This window comes from Arachis hypogaea, chromosome 20 (genome assembly GCF_003086295.3).
Source record: "Arachis hypogaea cultivar Tifrunner chromosome 20, arahy.Tifrunner.gnm2.J5K5, whole genome shotgun sequence".
NCBI lineage: Eukaryota > Viridiplantae > Streptophyta > Magnoliopsida > Fabales > Fabaceae > Arachis > Arachis hypogaea.
Window position 1 is genome coordinate 90,717,515 of NC_092055.1, and position 7,722 is coordinate 90,725,236.

General features: G+C 41.6%; 2 non-coding genes across 2 annotated transcripts; both read left to right on the forward strand.

Moving 5' to 3' along the window:
- Positions 1–820: 820 nt before the first annotated feature.
- Positions 821–924, forward strand: LOC112788472 (small nucleolar RNA R71). The gene has a single exon (XR_003195833.1). It is a non-coding gene; the product is annotated as a small nucleolar RNA R71 (small nucleolar RNA).
- A 6,346-nt stretch (positions 925–7,270) lies between these two features.
- LOC112787805 (small nucleolar RNA R71) lies at positions 7,271–7,378 on the forward strand. The gene has a single exon (XR_003195196.1). It is a non-coding gene; the product is annotated as a small nucleolar RNA R71 (small nucleolar RNA).
- Positions 7,379–7,722: the final 344 nt, after the last annotated feature.

Here is a 7,722-nt window from a genome sequence, read left to right on the forward strand (position 1 = left end):
TTTGGGGTTTTTCTCCGTGTCACTTGGGAAGCTATCAATAGGTTTGGGAATCTTCTCAGTTAAATATCCCACCTGGAATTCCAGCTTCCTAATGGTCTCTCCCTGGTTCTTAATATTGGCTCGCACTTCCTCTTTGAACACCTTATTTTCTTGAATCTCTTGGCATATTCCTTCAAGTAAGGCTTCAATCTTAGAGAGCTTGTCATCAATTGATGAGTGATTCGGAGCGGATGTGCTATTTTGGTTTTGATAAGCATGTGGAGAAGTGTTGTTGTGGGGGTGTTGAGATGTCCTCTGTGTGAACTGCTGATGAGCTGCATTGTTGTTGGAGTTGTAACGTCTCTGGTCTTGGTTTTGATCTTGCTCACTTCCCCACCCAAAGTTTGGGTGGTTTCTCCATCCAGGGTTGTAGGTCTTAGAGTATGGATCATAGTTTTTCCTTGGTGAATTCCCAATGTAGTTGGCTTGCTCCTGACTACCCTCTGCTTCTTCATTCACTCCTTCTTGGGTTGTTGATGAAGTGGAGATTGCTACTACTTGATTCCTCTCCATCTTCTTGGTGAGGTCAGCCAGCTACTGGGTAATGAGCTTGTTTTGGGCCAACAGAGCATCTACATTGTTTAGCTCCATTACTCCTCTTGTGTTCCCTCTTTCGGAAGCATAGAAGTAGTCGTTCTCTGCTACTGTTTCAATAACATCTATGGCTTCCTCAATAGTCTTCTTCTTGTTCAAAGAACCTCCGGATGAATGGTCTACGGCCTTCTTTGACTCATAAGAGAGCCCTTCATAGAAAATGTGCAGCTGCACCCATTCGTTGAACATGTCAGGTGGACACCTCCTTGTTAAGTCCTTGAACCTCTCCCATGCTTCATATAGAGTCTCACCATCTTGTTGCCTGAAAGTTTGGACCTCAGCTCTCAGCCTATTGATTCGTTGAGGAGGGTAAAATCTTGCTAAGAATTTGTTCACCATGTCTTCCCAAGTTGTCAAGCTTTCCCTTGGGAAAGATTCCAGCCACTTGGCTGCTTTGTCCCTAAGTGAGAATGGAAACAAGAGCATTCTATAGGTATCAGGATGAACACCATTAGACTTCACTGTGTCACATATCCTCAGGAAGGTGGTTAGATGTTGATTGGAGTCTTCTTGAATACCTCCTCCAAACGAGCAGTTGTTCTGAACAAGGGTGATGAGCTGTGGTTTAAGTTCAAAGTTGTTGGCATGGATTGTTGGCTTTTGGATGCTACTTCCACAATTGCCTGGGTTTGGATTGATGTAAGAGCCCAAAACTCTTCTATCCTCCCCAGCATGATTTGCTCTACCTCCTCCCCCATGGTTGTGATCTTCTTCTTCATGATGGTTTTCCATGTTGTCTTCCATGTTTGGTTCAAAGAATTCCTCTTCTTCCTTAGCACCAACCACTTTCTTTCCTCTTGCCTCCCTCCGTAATCTAAGGAAGGTCCTCTCAGGTTCAGAATCGAAGGAAGTTGAAGCTCTGCTTCTTCTCCCTGTCATACAACCATTAAGTGCAAGCAAGAAAACATAGGTGCAGAAAGTATTTGTGTCAGAATTACTGTTAGTTGTGGGTGATGCAATATATCAAACAGTTAGTGGGTTAGCAAACAGAATTGAAAATAATAAAGAAAAACAAAAGAGTAGAGGGGGAAGGGAAGAAGTTTAACTAAAACAGAAAGTAAATCACTGAAACAGAAAATGAAATTCACAAAATAAAAATGCTCAATCTAGTGATCTTTCAATTTAATCATTGTTGATGCACAATCAATCCCCGGCAACGGCGCCATAAACTTGATGCACGAAAAACTTGTCTCACAACAAATCTCCCTTCGGCAAGTGTACTGAATTTGTCATCAAGTAAAAACTCACAATAGAGTGAGGTCGAATCCCACAGGGATTGATTGATCAAGCAACTTTAATTAGAAGAATGTTCTAGTTGAGCGAATCCAGAATTTGGGTTGAGAGTTGCAGAAAATAAAATGGCGGGAATGTAAATAACAGAAAAGTAAATGCTAGAATTAAAGGACTGGAAGTAAATGACTAAAAATAAATTGCAGAATTGTAAATGGGAATGGGGGATTTGCTCATAAAAGTAAATGGCAGAAATTAAAGAGAATGGGTAAGATCAGAGATGGGGAGTTCATTGGGCTTAGGAGATGTTGTAATTCTCCGGATCAAGTTCATTTTCATCTCTTCCTCAATCAATGCACTCATTGATCTCCTTGGCAATCTTAATTGATTGATGAATTACAATTCCTTGCAATTCAATCTCTCAAGTCTTGATCAATAGCCAATTCCTTGGTCAATTGCTCATGAGAAGAGATGAAGTATGGTCACTGATTATACCACATGCATTTCCCAAATCAAGTATTGAGAGGGTTATAGTCACATACCCATCCAAACCCAATTTGGTCCAGCATGAGAAAGCATTTCTAGCTTGATCTCTTCATTCCTCTTTCAAGGTTCAAAAGAGATCCAAGTTTGAATAGCTTCTTTTCCAAGATAACTACTCAATTGGATGAAGATCGAAAGCTTTCAAGTAAAATCAAGAGAAAAGATAGAAGAATAATAATGAAAATTAGTATTGATCCATCAAATTACAACAGAGCTCCCTAACCCAATGAAAGCGGTTTAGTTGTTCATAGCTCTTGAAAATGAAAACAAATATGGAGAATACATCATAAAACTAGAAAATGCAGAGAAAGTAAAATACAGAGAGTAGTTCTCTTTTTCCAGCCTCCAGAACTCCTTAACAATTCAAAGATACTCCTATATATACTATTTCTCTCAGTTTCTAGTTGGCTCTTCAAGTCTTGGGCCTTTGGATCTTGAGTTTGAAGCAGTTCTTTTCTTCATTTGGGCTTGGCTTTACTTGTAGAGAGAAAGTGCTAAGTGGGCAGAGACTTTAGCTCAAGGCGTTAGGGGTGTTAACATTTAGTGAAAGTATAAGTTCGAGAACGTTAATGACACTTAACATTTTTACTAACGTTCCAATGTACCACTTTGCCTCACGTTAGGGCCCACGTTAACTAGGTTAACGTGGCTTCTAACGTGGCCTTGCCAACCTTCGAGAACGTTAGTGACACTCAATATTGTCACTAACGTTCCAGTGTGCCCCTTTTTGCTTCACGTTAAAGCCCACGTTAACTAGGTTAACATGGCTTCTAACGTGGCCTTGCCAAACTTCGAGAATGTTAGTGACACTCAACATTGTCACTAACGTTCCAATGTGCCCCTAGATCTCACGTTAGAGTCCACGTTAACTAGGTTAACGTGGCTTCTAACGTGGCCATTCTTAGCCATCCCAACGTTAGTGACAATGTTGAGTGTCACTAATGTTGGCTCATTATTCATTCCTCATCGTTAGCTTCCACGTTAACTAAGTTAACGTGGAAGTTAACGTGGCTCCCTGGGGGGGGTTGTGTGGTTGCTTCCAACGTTAGTGACGATGTTGAGTGTTACTAACGTTGTCGACAACTCTCACTTCTTACGTTAGCTCCCACGTTAACCAAGTTAACATGGGAGTTAACGTGGTGTGTTGCATCCTTAGGCCAATGTTAGTGACAATGTTGAATGTCACTAACGTTGGCTTCTCTTCCCCCTTTAACGTTAGAGGCCACGTTAACTAGGTTAACGTTGGCTCTAACGTGGCCACTCATGAGTGTTTGCCAACGTTAGTGACGATGTTAAGTGTCACTAACGTTGGCTTAACTTCCCTTCTCCACGTTAGAGTGCACGTTAACTTAGTTAACGTAACTCTTAACGTGGGCAATGATGGCTTTGAGAGTGTTATTGGCAATCACTTTTCTCATTAACCTTGCAAGTTACCTCCCTTTCCTTGCTTCCTTTGGTCCTGAAATCAAGCAACAGAGTGCATCAAAGTTCTAGTCCAAGTCATGGGTAATGCAGCATACAATTTGTCACTAAATTCATGCAAAATCCTCATGAAATAATGTAAAATGCACAATGTATGCTTGAATCAAGGTGTAGGTGAATATCTACCCAAAACTAGCTTATTTCCTAAAGAAATGCATGAAACTACCCTAAAAACAGTAAAGAAAAGGTCAGTGAAACTGGCCAAGATGCCCTGGCATCAGTTGCTAGTGGGAATGATTGAGCGTTGAATGAACTCCAACCATCCTCTAGGTACAGGCTTAAGGTCCAGTCTTCTCAGTTGAACCAGTTTGCCTTTTGAGTCAATCTTCCATTGAGCTCCTTCCACACATATGTCCATGAGGACTTGGTCCAACCTTTGATCAAAGTTGACTCTCCTTGTGTAGGGGCGTGCGTTATCTTCCATCATTGGCAAGTTGAATGCCAACCTTACATTTTCCGGACTAAAATCTAAGTAATACCCCCGAACCATGGTGAGATAATTCTTTGGGTTTGGGTTCTTACTTTGATCATGGTTCCTTGTGATCCATGCATTAGCATAGAACTCTTGAACCATTAGAGTTCCGACTTGTTGGATGGGGTTTGTTAGAACTTCCCAACCTCTTCTATGGATATCATGCCGGATCTCCGGATACTCATTTCTCTTGAGTTTGAAAGGGACCTCGGGGATCACCTTCTTCTTGGCCACAACATGATAGAAGTGGTCTTGATGAGCTTTGGAGATGAATCTTTCCATCTCCCATGACTCAGAGGTGGAAGCTTTTGTCTTCCCTTTCCCTTTTCTAGAGGATTCTCCGGTCTTGGGTGCCATCAATGGTAATGGAAAAACAAAAAGCTTATGCTTTTACCACACCAAACTTAGAATATTGCTCGCCCTCGAGCAAGAGAAGAAAGAATAGATGAAGAAGAAGAAGAAAATATGGAGGAAAGGAGGGAGAGGTGTATTCGGCCAAGAAGAGGAAGAGAGGGTTGTGTCGTGCAAAAATGAAGAAGAATGGAGGGCTTTATATAGGGAAGGGAGGAGGGTTAAGGTTCGGCCGTAAGGGTGGGTTTTGGGTGGAAAATTGATTTTGAATTTTGAAGTTAGGTGGAGTTTATGAGGTAGGTGGGGATCCTGTGGGGTCCACAGATGCTGAGTTGATCCTGTGGGTCCACAGATCCTGAGGTGTCAAGGATTTGCATCCCTGCACCCATAGGCATGTAAAATGCCTTTGCATGCAATTCTGGCGTTTAAACGCCGAATTGATGCTTGTTCTGGGCGTTCAACGCCCAGATGCAGCATATTTCTGGCGTTGAACGCCAGCCAGATGCTTGTTTCTGGCGTTCAGCGCCAGCTCTTCTTCACTGTGCATTTCTGGCGTCTGAACGCCAGGATGCTGCTTGTTTCTGGCGTTCAATGCCAGAAACATGCTCTATTCTGGCGTAGAACGCCAGCCAGATGCTCCTTACTGGCGTTTAAACGCCAGTAAGTCCTTCCTCCAGGGTGTAATTTTTCTTCTACTGTTTTTGATTCCGTTTTCAATTTTTATATTTATTTTGTGACTCCACATGATCATGAACCTAATAAAACATGAAATAACAATAAAAATAAAATTAGATAAATAAAAATTGGGTTGCCTCCCAACAAGCGCTTCTTTAATGTCAATAGCTTGACAGTGGGCTCTCATGGAGCCTCACATATGTTCAGAGCATTGTTGACACTCCCCAACACCAAACTTAGAGTTTGGATATGGGAGTTCAACACCAAACTTAAAGTTTGGTTGTGGCCTCCCAACACCAAACTTAGAGTTTGACTGTGGGGGCTCTGGTTGACTCTGTTTTGAGAGAAGCTTACTGTGCCTCTTTTCCATGTTTACAGAAGGATGACCTTGAGTTTTAAACTCAAGGGAGTCTTCATTCAATTGAAGGACTAGTTCGCCTCTGTCAACATCAATCATAGCTCATGCTGTGGCTAGGAAGGGTCTTCCAAGGATGATGGATTCATCTTCATCCTTCCCAGTACCTAGGACTATGAAATCAGCAGGGATGTAAAGGCCTTCAACCTTTACTAACACGTCCTCTACTTGTCCATAAGCCTATTTTCTTGAATTGTCTGCCATCTCTAATGAGATTTTAGCAGCTTGCACCCCAAAGATTCCTAGTTTCTCTATTACAGAGAGGGGCATGAGGTTTATCCCTGAACCAAGGTCACACAGAGCCTTTTCAAAGATCATGGTGCCTATGGTACAAGGTATTAAGAACTTTCTAGGATCCTGTTTCTTCTGAGACAATGTCAGTTGATCCAGATCACTTAGTTCATTGGTGAACAAGGGAGGTTCATCTTCCCAAGTTTCATTACCAAATAAATTGGCATTCAGCTTCATGATTGCACCAAGGAACTTGGCAAGTTGCTCTTCAGTAAAATTTTCATTCTCTTCAGAAGAGGAGTACTCTTTAGAGCTCATGAATGGCATAAGGAGGTTCAATAGAATCTCTATGGTCTCTAGATGAGCCTCAGATTCCTTTGGTTTCTCAAAGGGAAACTCCTTATTGATCACTGGACGTCCCAAGAGGTCTTCCTCCTTGGGATTCACGTCCTCCCCTTCCTCTTTGGATTTGGCCATGATGGTTATATCAATGGTCTTGCACTCTCCTTTTGGATTTTCTTCTGTATTACTTGGGAGAGTACTAGGAGGGATTTCAGTGATCCTTTTACTCAGCTGGCCCACTTGTGCCTCCAAATTTCTAATGGAGGACCTTGTTTCATTCATGAAACTTACAGTGGCCTTAGATAGATCAGAGACTAAGTTTGCTAAATTAGAGGTATTTTGTTCAGAGTTCTCTGTCTGTTGCTGAGTGGATGATGGAAAAGGTTTACTATTGTTAAACCTATTTCTTCCACCATTATTAAAGCCTTGTTGAGGCTTTTGTTGATCCTTCCATGAGAGATTTGGGTAATTTCTCCATGAGGGATTATAGGTGTTTCCATATGGTTCACCCATGTAATTCACTCTGCTATTGCAGGGTTTTCAGGATCATAAGCTTCTTCTTCAGCAGATGCCTCTTGAGTACTGTTAGATGCAGCTTGCATTCCATTCAGACTCTGAGAAATCATATTGACTTGCTGAGTCAATATTTTGTTCTGAGCCAATATGGCATTCAGAGTATCAATTTCAAGAACTCCCTTCTTCTGAGGCGTCCCATTATCCACAGGATTTCTCTCAGAAGTGTACATGAACTGGTTATTAGCAACCATGTCAATGAGTTCTTGAGCTTCTGCAGGCATTTTCTTTAGGTGAATGGATCCACCTGCAGAAGTATCCACTGACATCTTAGCTAATTCAGATAGACCATCATAGAATATATCCATGATGGTCCATTCTGAAAGCATATCAGAAGGACACTTTTTGGTCAGTTGCTTGTATCTCTCCCAAGCTTCATAGAGGGATTCACCTTCTTTCTGTCTGAAGGTTTAAACATCCACTCTAAGCTTGCTCAGCTTTTGAGGAGGAAAGAACTTGGCTAAGAAATTCGTGACCAGCTTATCCCAAGAGTTCAGGCTATCTTTGGGTTGGGAGTCCAACCACACTCTAGCTCTGTCTCTTACAGCAAAAGGGAAAAGCATGAGCCTGTAGACTTCAAGATCTACTCTATTAGTCTTAATAGTATCACAGATCTGCAAGAATTCAGTTAAGAACTGAAAAGGATCTTCAGATGGAAGTCCATGAAACTTGCAATTTTGTTGCATTAGAGAAACTAATTGAGGTTTAAGCTCAAAATTGTTTGCTCCAATGGTAGGGATGGAGATGATTCTTCCATGTAAATTAGAATTAGGTG